The sequence below is a fragment of the Triturus cristatus genome, chromosome 2_1 (assembly GCF_964204655.1).
Source record: "Triturus cristatus chromosome 2_1, aTriCri1.1, whole genome shotgun sequence".
Taxonomy (NCBI): Eukaryota; Metazoa; Chordata; class Amphibia; order Caudata; family Salamandridae; genus Triturus; species Triturus cristatus.
Window position 1 is genome coordinate 761,188,395 of NC_140581.1, and position 22,647 is coordinate 761,211,041.

A 22,647-nucleotide genomic window follows, 5' to 3' on the forward strand; every position below is an offset into this window, starting at 1 on the left:
CAAACAGGGAATATCACCAACAACAACAAAAATAATATTTATGGTATGAAAACTATCTATTACGCTACAAGACACTATTTGAGCTCAGGCCAAAGATTTTAAAGATTCCAAAGTTGGCTTCCACTAGCGCCTTTTTATACTGAGTGCTTAGTAAGTGGGTCAGCGGTGACGGCTAATAATATTCTTAAAGTGACTGCCCTGCCGGACTGTAATGTAACTGTAGAAACAGAATAAACCAACAGCGTGCTGGCTGCCGCTGGCACCGATGCCAGGCAACGTCTTTTCTTGGCCGGAGTGTCAGGAATGTTTTTATTTTTCTACTTTAGGTCGGGTGGGCATAGTAGAAGTCAGTAGCCATGTGACCGCGTGAACCACACAACAAAAACAGACGGAGAATAGAGTGGCGGCTCCCAGGAATTAAAACATTTTTAGCTGCAGTCCAGAAAGTTCATCTCTAATTACAAATGTGTACCCTCCAGCCGTCATAGCCTTTCTGCCTTCGAACACCAAAAGGTTGCGAGAAATAAGCAATTTTAAACAAGTGACTATAATAGCTAAACTAATTAAATCATGTTATGTCTCATGCAACCCAATAAATAACAGGTGTTGCTTTATAATGATATATATTCTAGAACCAGTGCTTTAAATGGCCGGGCCCGGTACTGTCCAGTACAGAGTACCGGCAATTTTTTATTTTGAGAGGGAGAGTACCGGCACTTCTCTAGAGTGACATCATACTTTGAGTGGAGAGTAGTGGCACTTCTCAGAAACAAGCAGGTACTCTGGTACAGAGTACCTGCACTTCTATTTTTTTACCATTTCAAGCACTGACTAGAATAATTAATAAAGGCAAGTCCTGGGTTGGAGGGCCTCCATTAGCGTCTCCCACAATCACCGGGGTGCGGTACTCCCCCCCCCCCCCCCCCCCCCTCACTCCCCTCGATGGAGCAATTCCCCGGAAGGCTGCAATGGCTAGTCGTGTGAAGCATTAATGCGCCAAACTGTCTGCCACGCGCTCCCCGAAGATTGTTCAATTTACTCACTTCCTCCCAGCATCGATCGCGAGAGCAGGCCTTCTCGCGGCGCGATTACACCAGGGCACGTGCTTCCTTTCCGGCGCAGGCCAGTCTGCGGTCCAGGGCACAGAAGATTTACCGACTCCAAGCAGGCGAGAGTCGCGGGGACCGCTAGGCACTAATGAAACTGTCGCCCTCTAATTATTACTCTGCAGCGAGTCAATAAAACCAAGCAATCCCATTTAATTCCGAGTGTCCCGGAGGTTAATAACATACCTGGGTCGGCGAACGTGACTGGCTGTCTCTGGCATAATTTCTGCAAAATTAATATGCAAGATGTATCTGTATCGGGATGTTAAGATGCCAGCGTCTACAAACAAGCAAACAGGGACTTCGGGTGTTGCAGGGACTGTAAGAAATCTGATTTCTTGTTTATAGAGCATTCATTAACATTTTTTCTCGATGTTATGTTCGTTATTAATAGTTATTATCTCCATGGCTGACAGACAAGTTCCGTGTAAATCAATATCACAATGATAGAGTTTCTCTTCCTATGTTATCGTTTACCACATAAGTGTATTCTGGGACTTGTAGTCTTGCTTAAACTCAACTGTGCCCCTCAAAACACTGATTAGTAAACGAAAAGTCCGTAACTGGAAAAATGTATGCTTGTGACATGGACTCCTATAGGAATGCGACACATAGAGGGGCACGCTTATGCGACACATAGAGGGGCACGCTTATACGACCCCGAGGCCATTGTACTTCTTATCTGACACTTTTTCACAAACTTTGTGGAAGTTACTCTCTTGTTAGGCCTAGTTCATACAGCAGTACTATTATACACATAAGAATCTTTGTTGACAAAGCTGTGGTAGTGCTGGAGGTTTTGTGATTGATGCTTGGCTTTCTGTGCATGTCATCGTAAGATTAGCTATTGCACCATTGGTGTAATCCATCTGCTTATTCTGCTGGTTAGTCATCCCCTTCCACAAAGGAGAGGCCTTTCCCGCAACACACAGCAAGTTTCCTACAGCTTATTGGCATTGATGGAGCACACCACTAACATTTTCTTTGCTGCATGCAGACACAAACTATGGAACTAGGTGGAGAGATCTACAGAATGTAGAGCCTGTTGCACTTGACAGTGCTGGAAAGTATAGCGGGATCGCGCTGGATCCTGGTTCCGACACCTATTTCTGGCCAGACCAAGGATCCAATCGACCCAGTGAAACATGCTGACTTTGTCCTGGTGTCATTTTCCAACACCAGGACACATTTCAGCATCATACGATGTTGTCTGCTCTCAGAGGCAGCAACATGCAAGGGGGCGTTCTTATTTACACTTCCAGCTAGGCCCAAAACAAAGTCCTGGTTTAAAGGGCTATCAGCCTTCCTGTTTGAGAATAATACTGGTTTGGAGCTACTTGGAGCCTAACACCTAAACCCCAAAACAAATGAAAGAAAACAAAAGACTGCAGCATGTTATCACTTCACAAGTACTTAAGAGAAACTAGAAGTTGGAGGCAGATTTTGAACTTTGTTCAACTCCCTATGTAAGAAATGAGTTTGCACTATAAGAATGCAAGATGTATCGGTCTGTATGAGTGATTACACAAATACTGATGTAAATAACACCTAATTTGTTTATTTAATTATTTTATAGCGCTACTCATCCCAGCGTAGAATGTCAGAGAACTTTATATCACACACAGAGGCACAACAAATCCTACATGTGTAAATCAATGTACAGGAAATGTTACATAAGACAATGAGGTTTAGAACTTATACGGTGTAGGAATGGTGTAGGAATCGCATATCACCCATACTCGTAGACATATGTTAAAAGTGAACGGTCAAGGAAAACACAAAGTCAGGATATAAAACCTAATGCACCAATTGTGACTTTCTTACTAAGACTTTATTTACTTCCGAAAGGAACTATTCTTTGCAATCATAGAATAGCAACAAATTGGGGGAAAAACAATAATGATCTAAACCCATGACTTAGTTTGCATGCAGTTACTTGATGCTGGTAAACAGAGCACTGTGCTATATATTTGAAAGCTTGCACCTTATTAACTAGAAAGAATTACATTATCTCAGTGCCAAAAGCAGTAGCCCACTTACTTTATCTAAATAAAAAAAGAAATCTATGATCTGCATGTTACACAATGTGCTTTGCAGCTGGCTCATTAACCCACTGTGACTGGACAAAACACAGAACTCTCCCACAACTGTGTTAACCTCTAGAGGTATCTTACCACTATTATAATCCCCTCAAATTTATTGGGCATACATGATACTGCAGAAGGTGTTTTAAGCCTGTAAGATATTTTAAAATGCATCCTCTTTGTAACCAATGAAGTAGTCTAGAACAGATTTACTGTCACATATATCCTTGTTGCCAAGTTCTTTGCAGAAGAATTAAAAAAAAAGTTTAATGTACAAGTTGACTGTCAGACTCTGCTTTTCAAGCTCCGCCTTGCGCCACCCCACCTTCTTTCCTTTGCCACATCTCCAATTTATGGGTTCCTGAGGTAAATTTCTTTCAATTCTAGCGCTGCTTGCGAGAAACACAAATCTAATCATTTTGGGCCAGATCAACAAAACACTAAAGCATTTGCAAGCAAAAGCAGCTGTTTTTGTGAATCAAAAGTCCCAACTTTCACTGGACAAAATTGCTTTGCAACTTGTTGGCATTGTTGCGAATCGCAATGCATACACTGCGAATCCTTGCAAATGAAGGAGATGGGTGTGCTCTCATCTTGCCACGAATAATGATAGGCACGTATACTTTACGACTGCTTGTGAGGTTGCAAACCTTGAAATTATGAACTGCAGAGGGAAGGCGGTAACTGTAAGGCAAACTTACAACTATGACCGTAAATTGTAGGCCATTTAACTACTCACACCCCACTTATGCAGACTGGGACATCCGTAGAAGCCACAGCGGTGGAAAGTTGCAAGCTCTTCCCAGTGTCATATTTACACTGACACCTTTTTTTGGCATTGTCACTTCTGTCAATTTAAGGAGCAGGGTCCCAATTTCAGCACACTACATATGCTGGGATGGAGGCCTGCTGTCACAATGCGGTGCACGACATTCGCACATGAGATAGGCAGTCTGTGCCTCATTGCGACAATTAGTCTGGTTGGAGCGCAATGCAAAGAAATGCCCTGGTAGGTGACTGATTGTATATCAGGCATCTAAAAAACATAGAACATTTAAATAAAAAGAACAGATTTTTTCATTTTTCAACTTCTCGCCTTCCTTTTTACATTCAGGCCTATTTGGCATTTTGGCACCTTTACAGTGAAATGCACTACAACAGCACAAGTGAGGGCTGGTAGGTGGAACAGGCACTGGAGCAGACAGACTATCCTGTGGATACCTCGGCATGCCTCCAAGGACCCTGCCCACTGCCTGTCCAAGATGCAATCCTTTGAAGCCAGGCGCCTTGGCAAGTGAAGAATGAGCCACGCGCGCCTGCCGAGCACCAGACACAACATGCCCTTTACATGTGATGAGCTCAGCCAGGCCTCTTTGCAGTCACTTGTACTATTAAACCAGAGCTCTGTTTTAATATAGAATTAGAGCGCAAACTTCTCTCTGTAGCCATAGTGGTAAAATTAGGAATGTGCTGCCAGGAGAAGCATGCACATCCAACAATGCCGCTGGATGTGGCTGATAAGACTGCTGTCACTGCTTATCACTTGTTAATTAGTAAATTAGTAGGATTGCCATATCTACTCTACACTCAGTCAGTGCTTAAGCAAACAAATACATAAATAAATACATTACAATAAAATAATAATAGCAGAGGCCACAAGCTGCTGCCACCACTCTTGAATATCATGGTTGCCAAACACCAAGCCTGTCTAGTCAAATAAGAGGGAAAAGAATGCAAAGCAATGGGCCAGCACAATAGTCACTGTAAGTTTTGGTATGGTCTGCAATAGGCCTTTCAAACTACTAAAATCTGCCTTTAGGTGAGACCTTAAAATGTTAGACATAGGTGATGGACTAACCAGTGGACGGAATTCATCCTTCAGCTAGGCAAATCGGTCACCAGTGATGTATGAGAATATTTACTGTGAAAAACAAAGAGTAAAGCCAATAATGTTTGCATTCAGGAATTAACCGCTATCACTCTAGTGTTCGCGGTATTATTACTGACAACCTATCCATTCATGATCATCCCTGGTTGGAAAAAGGTGTCCCCAATACTGCAGAGTTGGAGGTCAATGGAATTTTACATGGGGCGCTCCATGTATTCTCTTGGGTGAAGACAACATTTACCCAATTAAAAAAACATTACATCTGCAACCAAAACCCAGATGGAAGAAGGCTAAAGAGGGAAGTCCTTTAGATCGAAAAGAGTGTGGCAAACATGTGGCCTTCCTAATCCATTGGGACATAAATGTGGTCCCTGGGGAGCACCAGAGCCAAAAAAAAAAACTAAAAACACTAAACATGCTCTCAGAAAGGGATGAGAGAACTTGAATGTATAGGAAGGGGATGCGCTTTCCCCACTTAGACAAAAAAACACGGCGTATCCCCTGCCTTTGCAGATACTTACCTCACAATAGACACCCTGCCAATACCGAAAAAAAAATGTTTTCTTTTGCTAGACCCTCAACCACTCTAGTAGTGGCATGCGTCATTATCAGGGTTCAGCCTGGTCCCTAAGAACCAGAATGGGCTCAGCCATATTTCAGGGAGCAATTTGAATATTTTTCACAGCCAGGGTCCCCAAGAAGATAAAATACCTCAAACCAACTGCGGTATCCCTTTATTAACGGTTGAAGCGGTTATTAAAGATGTGGATATTTTGGAGACAAAGAGGATGGGGTACCAGAATCGGACTAGGAAGTAGAGATGCGCCCTGGAATCTCTATGCAGGAAGACGCATCGAATTATAAAACAGACAAAGGTGGCACAATAGTGATCCACACTAAGGAAGACGACCAACAAACCTCTTTGCCTTTTAGAGACCAGGATGAGACTTGATGATGAACCTTGCCACTACGAAAGTGGGTGAGGGTCTAACAAAAGAAAACATATTTTTTTCTGTATTGGTGGGTGTCCTTTGTGATGCAAATCTCTGCTAAATCAGGAGAGACTCATTTTGTTTTTGGTCTAAGTAGGAAAAGCGCACCCGCCTTCCTATACATTCAAGTGCTCATACCCCTTTCTGTGAGCGGGGCCCTCTGCGGACCCCGCCTCAGGTTTTTTGGTTCAAATCTATTGGGCACTCGAGCCATTCAGGCATTTTCTTGAACTAAGGGACCCTTGTGTCTACTGCAAAAGATGAGAGATGGCACAGCTGAAGAGAGCAGCAGCGCACTTTGTCTTACAGCGTCGATTTACATCATACCTGTGCTTAATTTATGTAAGCACAGGTCCCAAAGATTTCCTTCGGAGTCCACTTCCAGTGCTGATGAACGCTGGGGTAGCCATATAGCAAGGCTGCCTATTCTTGAGGCCTGTCTTCCACCACCATACACTTGCATTCTCTTGGTCACGTTCTCACGTTCTTTTTCATCCCTGCTTTCTTCTTCTTTTGTCACTGTTTTTCGATTTTTTTCTTCCTTCTTTTTATCTTGTGTGCCTTTTTCTCACTTTCCTTGCGTCAAAGGATAAAAACAAACCTTGGCCCCTAAAAATAATAGCCGATAACCATCACAGGCACAATTTAAGCACAGCATTACACCAGAATATGAAGCAGCAGCAACGGAGTAACAAAGTAAGATACTTCGGCCAGCATGCACGTCTGTTCCTTCGCACACTCCGCTCACATCGAGGTCTCGCGTGTAAACTGCTCAAGGTTAGTACGTCGACAGCGTCATAGCACAGCCAGTGCGCAAGCACACTCTTCAGGGGATAAACCTTCGATGCAGCTGGCTACTTTGTTGCTATGTCGACATAACCAGAGTTTATTTACTACCACAGCCGCCTTACCTTAATCTTAAGCATTACATGACTCATCCCCAAACAACAACTACAACTGGGTAGACGTCAGACCTGGCAGAGCAGTGCACATCTTACACCCAACTTGGTCGGATTGCTCAACTGAAAAACTAGATTAGATGCCAACATAGTTTAAAAGTATAGCACGCGTCTGGTAATTGTCAAGCAACCACCCGTTGAGTAATTGGGAAGCTAGTGAAGAGTACAGAGCGGATGTGTAGCAGACAAAACCGAAATAACAACCACTGTCATCTTAAGGATTTTGGGGGCCCTGGGCAAGACACATTTTGTGGCCCCCGGTTTAGAACAAATATGAATTTTATTTCCCAATTTCTGCTAATTCAACAATATTGAATTAAACCTCAAATTTCAAGAAACTACGTCACACAAAAACAGCTGCAATAGGTCTTGCCAAGGACTCCAAAAATCCTTGCGAAGACCGTGGGTAAAGAGAGACCAAATGAGAGGTAGAGGCTGACAGAGAGAGGGAGGGAGAGTAAGATAGATAGAGAAATAAAGATCAATTCCTAGGGGGCCCTTAGAAAGTGGGGCCCTGGGCAATTGCCCACTTTGCCCGTGCCGGAAAACGTCTTTGATGCTGGCCTCTGCTGTATAATCGCCAGCACTATTTGCGCTTGTAATGTTTTTAGGAGGAGAACAAGAACTTCTCCAAATGCGTTCTCGTCCCTTTGTTAGAAGGCCTATCAATATGTGCAAACACATAACAAGGCCATTGAAAACACCCAGTTAGAAAACATAAAAACAGAACTCTAAACACCATACAACCTGCAAGGCTGGACCTAAAATCAATAGACACCACTAACGATTTCAAAGAAGCAATGTATAAAAAAAACATTCTAGCAAATGGATTCAGTGTAAGCAAATTGCAATTGATTTAAGCTGGATTCACACATGGGACAATACAAGTCAGAGTTGCCAAAGAATGAAAACTCACAATTCAATGATCTCAGCTAGTTTCACCACTTGAGGAATAGACAGTACATCTAAGAATTACCATTAGGCTCTTGAGAGGCAGACCAGTAAAGCTGTAGTGCCCAAAGTGCGGGTAAAATACACCTTCATCACATGAAACAGTGAAAACTCAGTGCCACAAGAAGGCAGCTTAGTGTTGAATACTAAGGAATCAGTAGTGAGTTTAAAAGACAAGCAAAGCCATATCCATCAAATGCCGAACTGCAAACTAAGAAGAAGATCTCGTTCGGGTAAGTCGTTTCTGCAGTATCTACATCGATATATGCGAGGAGCTCATGCATTTCTCCAGTGGTTCTCAGTAGAAGGTGGAGGAATCTCCTTCCTGCAGAGTTGGATCAGTCTTCGGTCATATGTTTCACATCACGTGACCTATTCATGCCTTTGTATTTAACTGCGAAACTGTCTACACAACGTATTGTTATCAATTCTTTCAAATATACATAGTGTTTGCTTCGGCTCCTCCCAGGGGAGCATTACCCCCTCAACTTATGCTATTGACTATTCCTTCCATCATTCCACCTTCCAGGCTTCCACTGGTATATTTGAGGGACAATTTTGCATCTCATAAGGGTACTCATTCATCAGGCAGTTTGCCACATTCATCTCTTTATCTTCAATAGGCATTTTCTACAGAAACAACCTATTTTTGCCAGTTACTCTATCATTGGAAAGGCAGTAGAAAGCTTTATTGTGATAAGTTGCATTTGCGATTGAAACGTAGCATATTTGATTGCCTGTGGTTATATACGTTGGCACACTAGAGCCAAATGTATTAGCTTTGCCAATACTTGCTTTCAGAGGCCTCAGGCCCTGTGCGGGCATCTGAAGGAAGGGGCATAAGAACTCAAGTGCAACATTTGTCAGCAACTCCTGTTTGTCCACGTTAAGGCTTAAAAGTTCCAAAAGTCAGAACTCACGCGTGCCACACTTTACCATCATGTGGCTCACTCCATGCTGCATAGTTAGTCCCCAAACTCACAAGCTCACACAAGGCTATCACCTGCACACACCACACTCTCAATGCAAGGCTTGAAGCAAATTAATTCTGTGGTCGCTTACATTTTCCTGGTGGAGGCCTCGCCTTCATTCACAAGCTCTTCTGCTCATGTTTTCTACAACCACTTTCCAGTACTTATACTTATTACTTTCCACTGCTCCTTACCTTGCCAAGGAGATGATCATCTTCTACCCAACCTTAAGGCCTCTCAGTTCCAGAAAATGATTTAGGAAAAGACAGACTTTGTCTCCAACTTATACATTCACCACTCCAACAACTGCCCAAAAGATTCCTCCAACAAGACTACGAAAGAGTAAATCAATCAATCATGGGCTTAGATAGCGCACTACTCATCCGGAATGGGTCTCAAGGCGGGTCTCAAAAGAGTCATTCTTTAATCTCCCTCAAACTGAACATCAAACACACCAGCGAACCAATTCAATCCAATCACAAGCCCCAAAGAGATCAGATCATCTCAGCAGGCACAAAACACGATTTGTTTCAAAATATCGAAAAGGGAAGGCCTCTGTATAGGCTGAGAACAAGGGGCATCTCATCTGGCATGACCGAGCAGCAGTATACCACATGATCAAATAACTTTACATTTATGAATGCAAAAATGGATTCGGAAATGTGCATAAAACTTGCCACTTGCACATTTTTCTTTGAAATAACAAGGTCATCTCACTAAGAAATTGCAGCATTTGTGTACTTCCATTTGACTGTAGAAAGGTCTCTGTACTCCTCAAACTTGGAGCAACCTTGCCCTGGACATCTGGCCAATAGGAAGCTATATGTTGCCTCGCACCCACTGTCTACAGCTGAAAGGGTTTCCATCCCAGGGAACCACTAGCGAAACTCAGTCAGACACAGCAAAGAGTGATGAATGATGACTCCCATTTGTCCCCATTTAGCTAAGCAATCCCATGCATCACATCACCAGCCGTACTCTGCCCAATGACAATGCCACAGTGACATCATGCAAATGGTCTTCCCTTTAACCTAACAAACATATCATAACGTGTATTTGTAAAGCACACAATCACCCAGAAGGGTATCTTGGCACTGAATAACAGATGTTTATTGTTACCTGTTAGACCTGGCACAATTGGCGTGGGTCTCCCTCATTTTTTGCTCTTGCCTCATGTGTTTTTGCTGGTGTTACATGCTTTGGGCACTGTACCGCTGCTATTCAGTGCCGCAGCAAAAGTGTTCCCTGTGGTAAAATTGATGTATGGATTAGTGACTCCATGATTGGCTGATTTGGTTTACTTGTCAGACCCTAGTACAGTGCACGGAGTGTGCCCAGGGCTTGTAAATCAAATGCTGCTGGTGGGCTTGCAGCACTGGTTATGCCACCCACAGAAGCAGCCTGTAAAGTGTGTCTAAGGCCTGCCATTGCAGAGCCTATGTGTAGTCAGGGACTGCCATGTTGACGGGCCAAGTGCACCCACTTGCCAGTCCCTAAACCTTCCCTTTTCTTTATATCAGACACCCCTATGGTAGGCCCAAGGGCAGGGTGAATTGTAAGTATAAGATAGGACATGCCCAGGTGTATGTGGCATGCCCGGATAGTGAATAACAGCCATTTTCGTTTTTCACGATTGCAAGGCTACCTATATCCCATAGGCCAGAATGGGCAGTTTGATTATAACATTTTATAATCCTAACTGACTCAGGGAACATGGTAGAAATTCGAGTTTAGTATGCCTGAACTCAGAATGATAAAATACATCTTTTAGTGAAGTTGGTTTTAACATTCTGGGTTTGAAAATACCACTTTTAGAAAGTAGGTATTTTCTTGCTTAACTATCCAAGCCTGCCTCTGCTAGGTTGTGTATTCCTTGTCTGGAGTTTGAGTGACAGGGTTATTCAGCACAGGGCTGAAGGGAGAGATCTGCATGTAGATGGGTGGGAGGAGTTGCACCTGGGACCTGAATAGGGCTGGGCCTTCCCTCCACAATGCTGGCTCCACCACCTGTGGTGCGTCTGATGTCCCTGGCCTACACGGTGAAAGGAAAGAAGGAGTCATGTAAACAAAGTGCTCCAGGACTGACCAGAACTGGTTTTGACTAGGCAAAGGCCTCTCTGCCTTCAGAAAACAAAGAGAATAGGAGTATAAAAGGGGGGACCCCGACCCCAGAACTTGGGATCACTTTGGGAAACAAGAAGAACCTTTGCTGAGGGACCAGAGAAACTGAGGAAGAGACTATCCCTAAGCGGAGTGCTGTTTGGGGGATTGGCTTGCAGGGGTTGCCTGACTGCCAAATAAAGGGAGAAAGGAACTTTGTGCTTTTCAAATCAACTTGTAAAGGATCTCCAAGGGCTTGAGATAGAGTGTGCCTCCTGCTGAAGTCTCAGGGACAACAGACTTCACCAACCAGCTCCCCTGCCTTCCCTTGCTGGGAATTGAAGTGCCTGCTGTTGAGCTGGGCCTTCTGAGAGACTGTGTGTCGCTGGGAGCTGGAAGCGCGACTCAAGATGAAGAAGCGTGTCGCCGCCTCAGCCGTTGCATCCCCTGAGAAGTGTCACCGTCGCAGCAGACACCTCGCATCACCGGCGAAGAGTGTCGCCGTCGCAGCAGACATCGTCGTATCACCGGAGAAGAGTGTCGCTGCTGTAATTGCTGTCGTCGCATCGCTGAGAAAGCGTGCTGTCGCATCGCATCCCTGAGGTGCCCCGCATTCCTGGAGAAGAGTGTCGCCGTCGCAGCAGACGCCATCGCATCACCAGAGAAGCGTGTCGCAGGGCCTGTCGCGGCTCAGAACATTCGTTGAGTCGCTGTCGGGCGTGCACGCATCGTTGTCGCATCAAGAAGACGCCATTCTTTTTCATTGCACCAGATCTTCATCGCATCACGGTGTTGCGGGTCGCACCGCCACGGAAGCGCAGTAAGAAACCGACGCATCACCTCCCCATGCAGAGAAGAACCGACCTATCACCGTCCCCTATGCAGCAGTAGGGAACCGAAGCATCACCGTTCTTGCGTGTAAGGCACCGACGCATCACCTTCCCTGCAACACTTTCGTTGAATAGCGTTACACATCCAAAGGTACATTGAACTTGAAGTGTCGCATTTATCATCTTAAGAGAACTAAGCTATTTCTACCATTTTTAAAGTACAGTATTGTGGATTTTTGTCGTTTGTGGTTTTGCGATTAGTCTATATAAAGAATACTTATTTTTTATATAAAAACCTGTGTGGTGTCCATCTGTAGTGTTGTCACTGGATTACTGTATGTGTTCACAATTTACACACTGCCTCGGAGATAAGCCTGTCTGCTTGTGCCAAGCTACCAAGGGGGTGAGAAGGGGTTATTTTAGGAGTGTACCCCCTTACCCGGACTAGAAGCAAGGATCCCTATTTGGTAAAAGTTACCTACCTCTGCCAACTAGAGACTCCCAGTTCTAACATTACTCAACTCATTGATGCAAAAATGTTATCGACTTCAGAAGGATGAAAGGCTGTGTGGACCCGCCGGAATTTGAACCTGTGACCATGAGGTCAAACACAGGCCCCTACAGTGCACGCATTAGTCCACTAAGCCACCAGACCCGGCTTCCATATCAACCCTCACCACCCACACTCATATCTGTTCAATTCTCATTCCGGTTTACAAACCTTCAATAGGCCAAAAAACATGCATCTAACATCAGCAACCTCTGCACACAAAACAACTGAGATACGCTTTTTATCAATGAGACCTCTACCCTGCCCCGCACTGCATCCGCATCTTAGACAATCTCATTCAGAATTGCTACGTTATCCTTATGAGACACAAAAATACACTCCACAAAACCAACAGTGGTCTGCCCACCATTCACAAATCTACACCTCTAACTCTACCGCTTCTCCCATCCCACCTTTATCTGGATTCCTTTCTGCAGGCTTTAGACTCTCTATCACACAAACACCAAGCCCCATTCTACCTCATCTACTGCCCCTGAATACAATATAAATGTCATTGACTATTTCTCCTGCATATCCTTTAAATCCATATCCAACACCTATCATGGTGGCTTTAGACTCCCTAATTCACTGAACACCAAAGCCATGGCACACTCTGTCCTGTCCCACTCTTCCTACCACAGCTTCGTTTCTTGGTATTCACATTCTATCACATATCACACAAAATAGACTTCTATATGTCAGCTACCCCTCATTTACTCTCAACCTCCTTCCCCCGCTTTTACCCTCATCCTCCACTGGAGGGACTACTTTGCTCTACTCTTACAAACATACACCTCCAATTCCCCTTCATTAATTACACATTATACCACACCCATCATTTGCACATTAACGCACGTCCTCATAAAAGCGCCCCAACTGGCCAGAATTACTTACACCCATCTTCAACTGTTAATAACACCAAAATTGTCCCTTTCAACTCTTCACTGACATCCATTCCTCACACACTTCAGCGAGAAAGACCAAACTCCAGTACCCCTAGGTACTTCCAAAACTGCAGTCCCTCCAAACACACATCACAAGTTAGAGAAAAACTGGCCTTCCAGGATTTCCCCCATGTTGCAGATTCCAACCCCTCAACTCCCCTGATCTGGTCATCATTCCTATAAAGCTTCATCATACAGTGACAACATCTTCCCACCAATACTGCTTAAACCCTTCAACAACTCCCTCTTAATCCGCATCTTCTGCTCCTCTGTAAAAGCCAGTCACATTCTCTTCGATCAAACTACCCGATATAGACCCTGATTATCTCAACACGCATCACTCATTCACCTGCCTCCTCTTCCTCAGTGCGGCCTTTCAAAGTGCTAGGGTTCTTCAAAACAACCACCTGTAGGTTTAACAATGTGTACCCTGTTGCACCCAACAGTGACATTCCAGATCATTGGTGAAACCCTGTGTTTCACAGACTAAGGTAATCATGACCTCCTTATCTTCCTCAACCTCTCAGCGACCTCCACGTCATTGACCATTAGGTCTACTCATCACTCTATCCACACATATAAGCACTCTACATTACAGTACTCACCTATTCTCTTGCAAAAAAGACAAGATGTTCAGACAACAAGGCATTCAAAAGAACTCAGACAAATTCTCTCTTCTCCTGTTCAACCATGAGGTCTCCCAAGATCGGTTCCAACAACATTGTTTTTCAATCAGTACTTGGAGCCCAAGGGGTCCTATTGAATGATTGTCCTGGTAGTGACCTCAATACTACTTATTTATTTAAATTTTTTGAATTAAGCCAAACGATCCTATAGAGTGAAACATTAGGTGCAAAGCGACGAAGTTGCTAGTCAAGTTGTAATAGAGAGCTTCTCTGGTCCTATCATCCTACAAAACATGGACTCAAACACACACAGTACAGTCAACCTATAAGAGAAAGGATGTATACATTGTGTTAGGTCACAATACAGACAGTCATTTGTAGGAAGTCGTCTTGGTAGATTGGGATAAGGAAACAAACAGTCTGAGACCCAATGCAGATCAGAGCTAGGTACCACTGATGCGAAGCCCCAGGGACGAGCATGAACTTTGTAGACTTAAAAACATTTGCTTCAACTGTATCTTTTAAAGGAGTAGGGTGAGGGAGGGGGGGGGGAGGTGGATGGAGTTTCAGACTTTGGGTGAACTTTCTCAAAAATATTAGTTCATGGCTAGTTGTTTTGTGTTTTTTTAAACTGTGGTCTAAGGGATAAGCATGTCAGACCTACTAAATGACTGAGGTCCTCTCAAATATTCAGTTTATTTGCCAGGTTGTGAGGATAGTTAAAGAATGTAAGAGTTTGTGAACTAGACAAGGTAACATATATATATATATATATACACAGTTGCCTTCAAAGGAAAGCTATGACAGAGAATTAATAACCTGGTTTATGTGGTCAATTGTTTACTCCATGACATTATGTGAGCTGCAGCATTAAGCGATGATTTATGGGGGCAATGCAGATTTTAAGAATCCTGAAAACAAATGTATGACACACGACCATGTCATCCAGTGCTTGCGACTGAATATGTCCATGATTGATTTAATTTTGAATCACAATAAAATGTCATCCAAAGATGGCATACTTGCTAAACTCCATAAAACGTGACATATTCCCCTCAGCTCTACTGTCAAGGTCTTTGGTTTCTATATTGACCTCATTCAAAGGTCACATACAGGAAACTGGTTATAGGTATGAGCTCTCAGAGAGCAGGAGTAAAGCTTTTCTCCGTGCCCACACCTTCTGATCCACCATTCAAGCATTTATCCTCTGCACATCGACTGGGCCAATGCCCTGATGTACGGCGGTCTCACAAATGTCCAAAAACGCACCTCTAAAAGCCATTTTACAGACAGCTGTTACGGAGAATAAACAATCAATGCAAGACCACATCACCCATACACTCTAGGATCACCACAAGCTTTCCTTTCTGGCACACAACAAAGCAAGTTTTACGCATAATCTACAGTCATTTATAGTAAAATAATTTACCTAACCTTCCTGGAAGTCGCACCAGTTCGATTCTCAGCACACACTACAGGAAACTGACGATCACCAAGGCGAGAAAGGAAAAGACGAGGCACAAGGGCATCTCTTCCTTAGTCCCCTCCGCCCCAAAATCACAAACTGTCAGCTTTGTTTCTGAACCTCAGGAGACTACCTAAGGCCACCTCATTGGAACTATGTATCCCATGATTGCTACGATGCTCTGAATACCATGCCCATTTGCTTTTGAGCATGTCCTATCGTAGTTGCTTCTAACAAAAGCAGAGCAGTCTTCAAAACTACCAGGCATCTCATCAGTCTTATTTCTCCCCGTTGCCTCAAATAAACCCTAACACCATCACTCTTTTCCTCACCGATAAGACATCATGCAAGCTCCCGTCACCACTCCCGCCTTCTGCACAACATAAGGAAATGGACCTACTTCCAAATACTCACACTCTCACCACATGCTCACTTCCCCAACACCCTCAAACCCACGACCAACAAAGATGGCATTTTCCCATTCATCATACAATATCTCTCTTTGGAGAACAGATCGATAGAATAAAAAAATGTCTTCACACTTTAAAACCTGGACAGGTCCCACCCATTACAGAAAAGAAGCACATTTTGAGCTAAGGATCTAATTAACTACTATTTAATAATACACCTACCATGTCTCAAAATGGTAATTGAGAAAGCAGTCAATGAACAACTACAAGACCACAATAATACCAATTCAGTCCGACAAGCAGGTCTAAGGATCAGGTTTCAATCCATAGTGCAGTAATAAGTTAGGAACAATCTAGGATGTAGATAATGCCCTTCCATTTACACAAAATTGTGCCCACTTCCTGCTCTAGCTTGATCTCTTGGTTGCCTTCTATACTATGAACCATCAACATTATACGCCTACTCTCCAGTCACCATCAACGTGTCCAGATGAGTGCCTCCAAGTCGCAACAAAGTAGCCCAAGGATCTGTCCTCCTTCTTGTGGTCTTCAACCAGTACATAGGGCCTCTTGGAGTCCAATTGGGCAACCAAGATCTACTATTCAGCCAATGCACATTTCTCTGAAAATCTCGACTAGCAAAGACACGGATCATCTTAAAGACTGCATCACCCTTACTCAAGCACTGATGTCATGTGCATACCTCATACTGAACCAACACCAAATTCATGCTCGCTACCAACCGTTAAAAAGGCAGAAGATCCACTGTTTGCAAGTGAAATGTCCCCATGATGGAGCATGCCACCTAGTGTGGGTGAAGGGCTTGCATCTTTTTTTCCCCAAGAGACAGAGTAGTCTTATCAAGACGATTTCCAAGTCACCAAAGGGCCTCAGTATTCATGGTATTATTGGTGTATAGAAATGGTTTACTGATGGCCCTTCAAAAGCCCTCTTGCTCCCTCTGGGTTTTGATGTAAGCTTTATTTTTTTCGACGGAGACCATGTGCAATCACTAAAACTATTTCTCCCCCACACTGAACTCTTTCAGACACATCTAGTCAACAGATGTGAACCCAGGGAACGAAGGGACAGAATAAATCACAATAATTAAAAGTATGAGCCAGCATGGAATTCACCAATCTATTTGCATAGTAGCTGCTAATTAATTGATCTGTAAACCAGGTGGTTTGGTAAGCTAAGTTCAAAGCGCGTCCACCTACATGCAGGCTACCTCAGGTTAACATATGCCCAAAGCATCAACAACAGTTACCTGCCTGTCTTTCATGTAATATTTCATCAATTTTCTGTTCTCAATAGTAGAAAGCTTTCTGATTATCACATCTCTTTTAAACATCTTATACATATCAAGTCATACCTTGAATAGGATCCAATGTTACTTCTATAAGTCACCCTCGTCCTCTCCAATGGCAACTTTCTTACATGAAGACCTACAGAGAAATGAAAGATAAGTCTGTCACAGATAATGCAGATCATCTCTGCAGCCAGCATTACGTCTGAGGCGATACATGCTTTTTACATATATAAGTGAAGAAGAAAGTGCAATGGTGGGATTCTACAATGAAAGAAGGGGAAGTGTAAGAGGGGGCTATGGGAAGAAGATGAATTATAGTACAAATACATTTGTGAAATAGAACAGAAAGTAAGGATGTAAGTCAACATCTGAAAGATGGTGTAATGGAGATATACTAAAGTACATTTATTGAAGGAAGTATCAAGTTTGAACGAGTAAGACTAACATAGGAGAAGGTAACGGATTTAGAGGACATACACCATAGTTTAGCGAGGTATGGTTCAGAAGTATTGACGGTACTTCTGTCTACTCGTGAGAGACAGTAACGTTAAACAAGCATTTGCAATGCAATTGGTCTCGCATTTACAGAGTTTGAGCTATTGGCATTGTAAATGACAATGCCTTTTATTTAGGTGTCGTTTTTAAAACAGAAAAATAAAAGGCATTGTCATTTACGATGCCAATAGCTTAAACTCTCGCAAATGCGAGACCTATTGCATTGCAAATGCCAGCGCCTGTGCTATAATTTTTTTTAAAAAGCATTAGGAGTGAGCGTGTCCTGCCTGCAACAGCAGGAAGGACAAGGCTATTTGAGGAAAATAGTGCTCGGAGGCTGTAATTAAAGCTTACAGAGTAACAACACACCTAACATGGGATGTCGCCATGGGAGGTTACAAAATGAGACAAGGCGGTACTAAGGAAGGACTGCTAAGACTATTGACCGATGAACAGCCACAGTTTACAGTGTACAATGACACAAGCTAATGAAAAATATGGGCGGAGAGTGGAAGGAGCTTCAAGTCCCTACCGAAATACAGCATGCCTCGCAGAGCAGCGCATGCTCTGCCCAGGCTCGACCTAAACAGGACTGGGAACGGGTCAAGTGGCATGAGGGAAGGGTGTCTGAGCGCCCAGATTCAATAGAGATTAGCTTTAGTAGGGTAGCTCGTGCAATGTACATGGGGACATTATAAATATGCCATCCGGGCTCTAGCTAGTGTGAGAGGAATGTAGGAGGTTGAATATACTCCAATTATCGGCGAGCAGTACTGTATCGATCCCAGGATGTTTATCTCTTTAAAAAAATGACCAGTGACAAACAGGAGAAAAGTAGTCTTGAGGTGTCGCAAGGATACCTTCAAGGGCCAACCCTTTTCAATGCTGTTACAAGAAATTGGCAAGGTATGCAGTGGTAGTAAGGTGAAGAGTGAATACCCGTGGATTATGGAAATGTTTCACATACTAATGCACTATTAAGATTGAACGTAGCCAGGTGCTTCAGCGTCTAGGTATGTGGAATTTGCAATCTAGCCAAGAGGAGGAGGTTCATAGTGATTCATATGAAGCAGGAAATGCCCATTGAACCATACCAGTTTAGGGCAGTGACGCCTGGCAGAAATTAGGATAAAAGGTTATCAGATGTTATGGCCTTAGAGAGTGTGACGAGGTCGCATGGAGTAGGAAGGAAAGATAGGGACAGATAACGCTGCTCTGTAGCATAACCCCCAAAGCTCAGTCTGAATGTGTGATAGAAATAAATTAAGCATGAAAAGGCCCAACTATTACAAAAATAGAACATTGTGTTTGCATTGTACACCTCATTGCTTAGGTTCTCTCGTGTGCAATTCTTGAGACCACAACTTTATAGTTTGTAAAGCAAATCAAAGACACGTGACTTGAAGTGTGCAAGGGTGGTTAAAAAGTGCAATATGAAGAGTATTAAACGTTGTAAAGATGAATATATGAATATCCAGAAGGGAAAGGACACACAGAATTAAGTAACATCAAGGAACTCTGAATTAATTGATGCACCCTCCTATGTTATGTGCACAGCTGTTAGTACAGAGATACACAAGAGCGGGGGCAGAACTAGCCGCCATGGCCAGAGACGTGGACAGCATAAGCTCCTCGCCGCTTGCAAATCCCCAGCAACTTACAGCCACCACACGCATCTCGCACTTCTTGTACAGACGTCCCCAGGCTGCCATGCTGCTGCACTGGAACGGCCGGTGAGTGGAGAGGCCAGACCTAGGCCAACTCACTATGCGGTCCAAGATGGTTGCCCCACTCTCCTAGCACACGAGTGGGAGAGCCTTTGGGCCCCATTGGAGACACTGACTGCACTGGGAGCCCTGCAGGATGTGATCTAGCAATCGACCCGCAACTAACTCCATGGCGGCCCCACTGACAGAGCGGGCCAAATTCTCGGCGGTACAGACCCCCTGGGTGAAGCACAGCTTTAGAGGACAGTCTCCTCGTAAAGAAGGATGTGAGTACCCCTATGGAGGGGCCCCTTTTCTATCTGGACTCTAAGTGGGGGCTCTAGGGGACAGACTTGCTACGTCCTACCCACATTGGGCTGTGCCTATATTACTGGTGCTCTTCCCTGACACTGTGAGGTGCCTTGGGCAAACAGTTCTGACTTCCTACGGCGCTGAGATGGTGAGTTTGTTGCAGCACTCTTGGGGAACTAAGTACCCCTTTCGGGACACGTGGAGACTGGTGCTGCTACAGCAATATGCTGGCCCTACACTGCTCAATGGTTGACAAGTTGTGTGTGTGCTGTCGGGGGCCATGGAGATCACTGGCTTTGCTTGTCTGCACCCTACTTATGTCTGCGTGATTTGGTGGGCAGCCTACTGGACCTGATCACTCTGCAGTTGCTGACCTATTTCATCCCGGCCTCTACTGTTCTGCCTTTCCCGGTACAGGCTTGGTAGCAGTAACAGGACTACCATTGTCGCCTAGAACCGTGGGGCTCTAGCTGGTGGACTGTGCTGCCTTTGATTGGCGACCTCCCTGACTGATGGTGAGATGCCACAGTTGGATCACATTACACTAGGATTGGATTCGGAAAGTGGTGACCGACTGGTCTTTTTTTTTTGTCCTCCGCTCCCTCTTTCACTACTGGATTGCCATGTGGCGCACACAGCAGACCAGGGAGGATGCTTCTGGAAGCACACCCCCTCCAACCCACCCCACAAGAGGGGATCAAGCAGGGTGCTGGTGGTGGCGATACATCCTGTATTGACAGTAAATTCAAGAAACTCCTGGCACGATTGACACTTCTGGGGAATGCCTAGAGGAAATAGATCGACTCCATTGCAGTGGAGCTTTGACTTATCCGAAATGACTCCCGAAAAACTTGAGGATTGATTCTCTGGAGGGCACCATCCAGTCCTTGGCCCGAGCTGTTCCGGCTGCTGACCACTGTCTTATGGTCTTGGAAGCCTCACTGCTTGGCTTGAGGATCAGGAGGGGCAGGCCCATTGGAACAATGTTTGAATCTTAGGTCTTAGAGAGCGGGCTTAAGGTGACTCTATGTTGGCTTTCTTGGAGGATTGGCTGCAGAAGGTGGTAGCCCTGGAGGGCCTATCCAGATTCTAGGCCCTAGAACAGGTGCATCGGATATTGGCACAACTGCCCCGCCCTGGAGCCCGGCCTCACCCGGTGGTCGCTCGCCTCTTGCACTTTTGTGACAGAGATCATCGGCTACAGCAGGCCCGTGTGCATGGCCCTTTTGTGGTGGACAACGCCATGGTGTCCTTGTATCATGATTTTTACCTCCAGGTTCAGACCTTGAGGACATCGTTCCTGACGGTTAAGAAAAAACTGTATGACAAGGGCATGGTGCGGCCAGAGCTGCTGGAGCAACATTGGCGGCTGCACCTGAGGCAGCGAAGATCTCAGCATAGGGGGGCATCTCGGCCCACCAAGTCAAAGGTAGCACTAGAACAGTTGAGAGCTGTGGTGACCGCTGACTCCCTTTGACCGGGTGAGGGTTCTCCATGATGAGAATCCTTGGGCCATCTCAACTCTACTTCTGAATAGGAGGACTCCATTGTACCGGGGATGGAGAATCTACTTCCGGGGATCACTTCGGGCACAGCTGATGAGCTTGTCTAATGTCAATCTGGATGCTGATGCATACTCATGTCACTTTAGCCCTGCTTGTAATGTAATTGTGTGGTAGCTACCACACATATAATGTTGTCAATTTCTATGGTTGATTCTTCCCCTATTTTTCAAGTCTGAGTTGCGAGGGCCCGGGGGAGTTGGGCTGCGGGTGGGGCTTGTGGGATATGTCCCACCTTATTTGATCGCTCATTTGTTTGCCTTGCTTCTTCTTTGGCTGACAGCTCTTTCCCAGATTGCATCTCTTTGTCACGCAACTAGTTGGTCCTTCTTGGCCTTTAATTGGCTCCCCGGTAGGCCCTGTGTTGTTTGGACAGGATGGTTCTAGGTCAGTCTTTTGGGGGTGTTGGGGATTTGTTATTTAGTTATGTTTTCGGTTTTTCTATATTATATGTTTTGCACTGGGGGTGTATGGATGTGAAATCAGTAAGCTTTGAGTGGTGAGAAGGGGCCTAATCACTTGAGGGGGGCTGAACAGGGGTCTTCGTGGGTCCTGGTTCAGCACTATACCAATGGCAGCACATGTTCAATTGATCACATGAAACATGCAGGGGTCTTTCCTCCCTCTCTAAATGTTACAACATGCTGTCTTACTTGAAGCACAGTAGGGTACAAATTGCATTTCTGAATAAGACTCACCTTACAGAACTTGAGGGACGAACACTCCAGGGGCACTGAAGGGGACAGTTATTTGCCACTACCTACTCTGCTTTCTCACGGGGCGCCCTTATTTGGATTAGGCATGGGGTCCCCTTTTATTTACACAGGGCAGTTATCGACTCAGGTCGTCATTACGTATTGGTGATGGGGCGCTTAGTTGGTATAGATGTTGCATGGCTGAACATGTATGCACCGAATGTGGATCAGTCTGACTTTCTGACTGGCCTGGCACCCCTCCTCCCACTGATGCTCCCCTATCTGAGAATAGTGGGGGGGGGATGCTTCAATTGTGTAGTGGACCTGGGCCTGGATAGGTCACACCCACCCTTGCATACTGTGCCCGCGGGTGGGGTGGCTGAAGCTGCGCATACCTGGGCTACACAGTGGGACCTTGTTGACTGCTGGAGGGTGCAGAATCTGGATGCCCTATTGTACTCCTATTGCTCTGGGTTGCATGTTCTCCAGGTTCGGCTTGATAGAATTCATACCTGCAAGGCAATGTATAGACCGATACTGGATACGGAGTATTTAGCGAAAACATATTCTGACCACTCTCCTATATTGTGTCCCTTCCAATGGTCCACAATTAGATGGAGTGTCCCTACCTGGCGTTTAGACCCCATGATGCTTGAGGACCTAGCTTGTCGGGTTTTGCTGGATGACCA

At 44.7% G+C, this 22,647-nt stretch overlaps 1 protein-coding gene across 3 annotated transcripts in view; it reads right to left on the minus strand.

Annotated features, from left to right (window-relative positions):
- MARCHF3 (membrane associated ring-CH-type finger 3) overlaps positions 1–22,647 on the minus strand; it is a 339,317-nt gene that overhangs the window by 246,595 nt on the left and 70,075 nt on the right. For 2 of the 3 annotated variants that reach the window (XM_085632698.1, XM_085632697.1), the window contains exon 2: positions 17,252–17,324. The exons of the other annotated variant lie outside the window; for it this stretch is intronic. The gene's annotated coding sequence lies outside the window, so the exon portion shown is untranslated. The remainder of the gene's footprint in view (positions 1–17,251; positions 17,325–22,647) is intronic. 3 annotated transcript variants of the gene reach the window in all.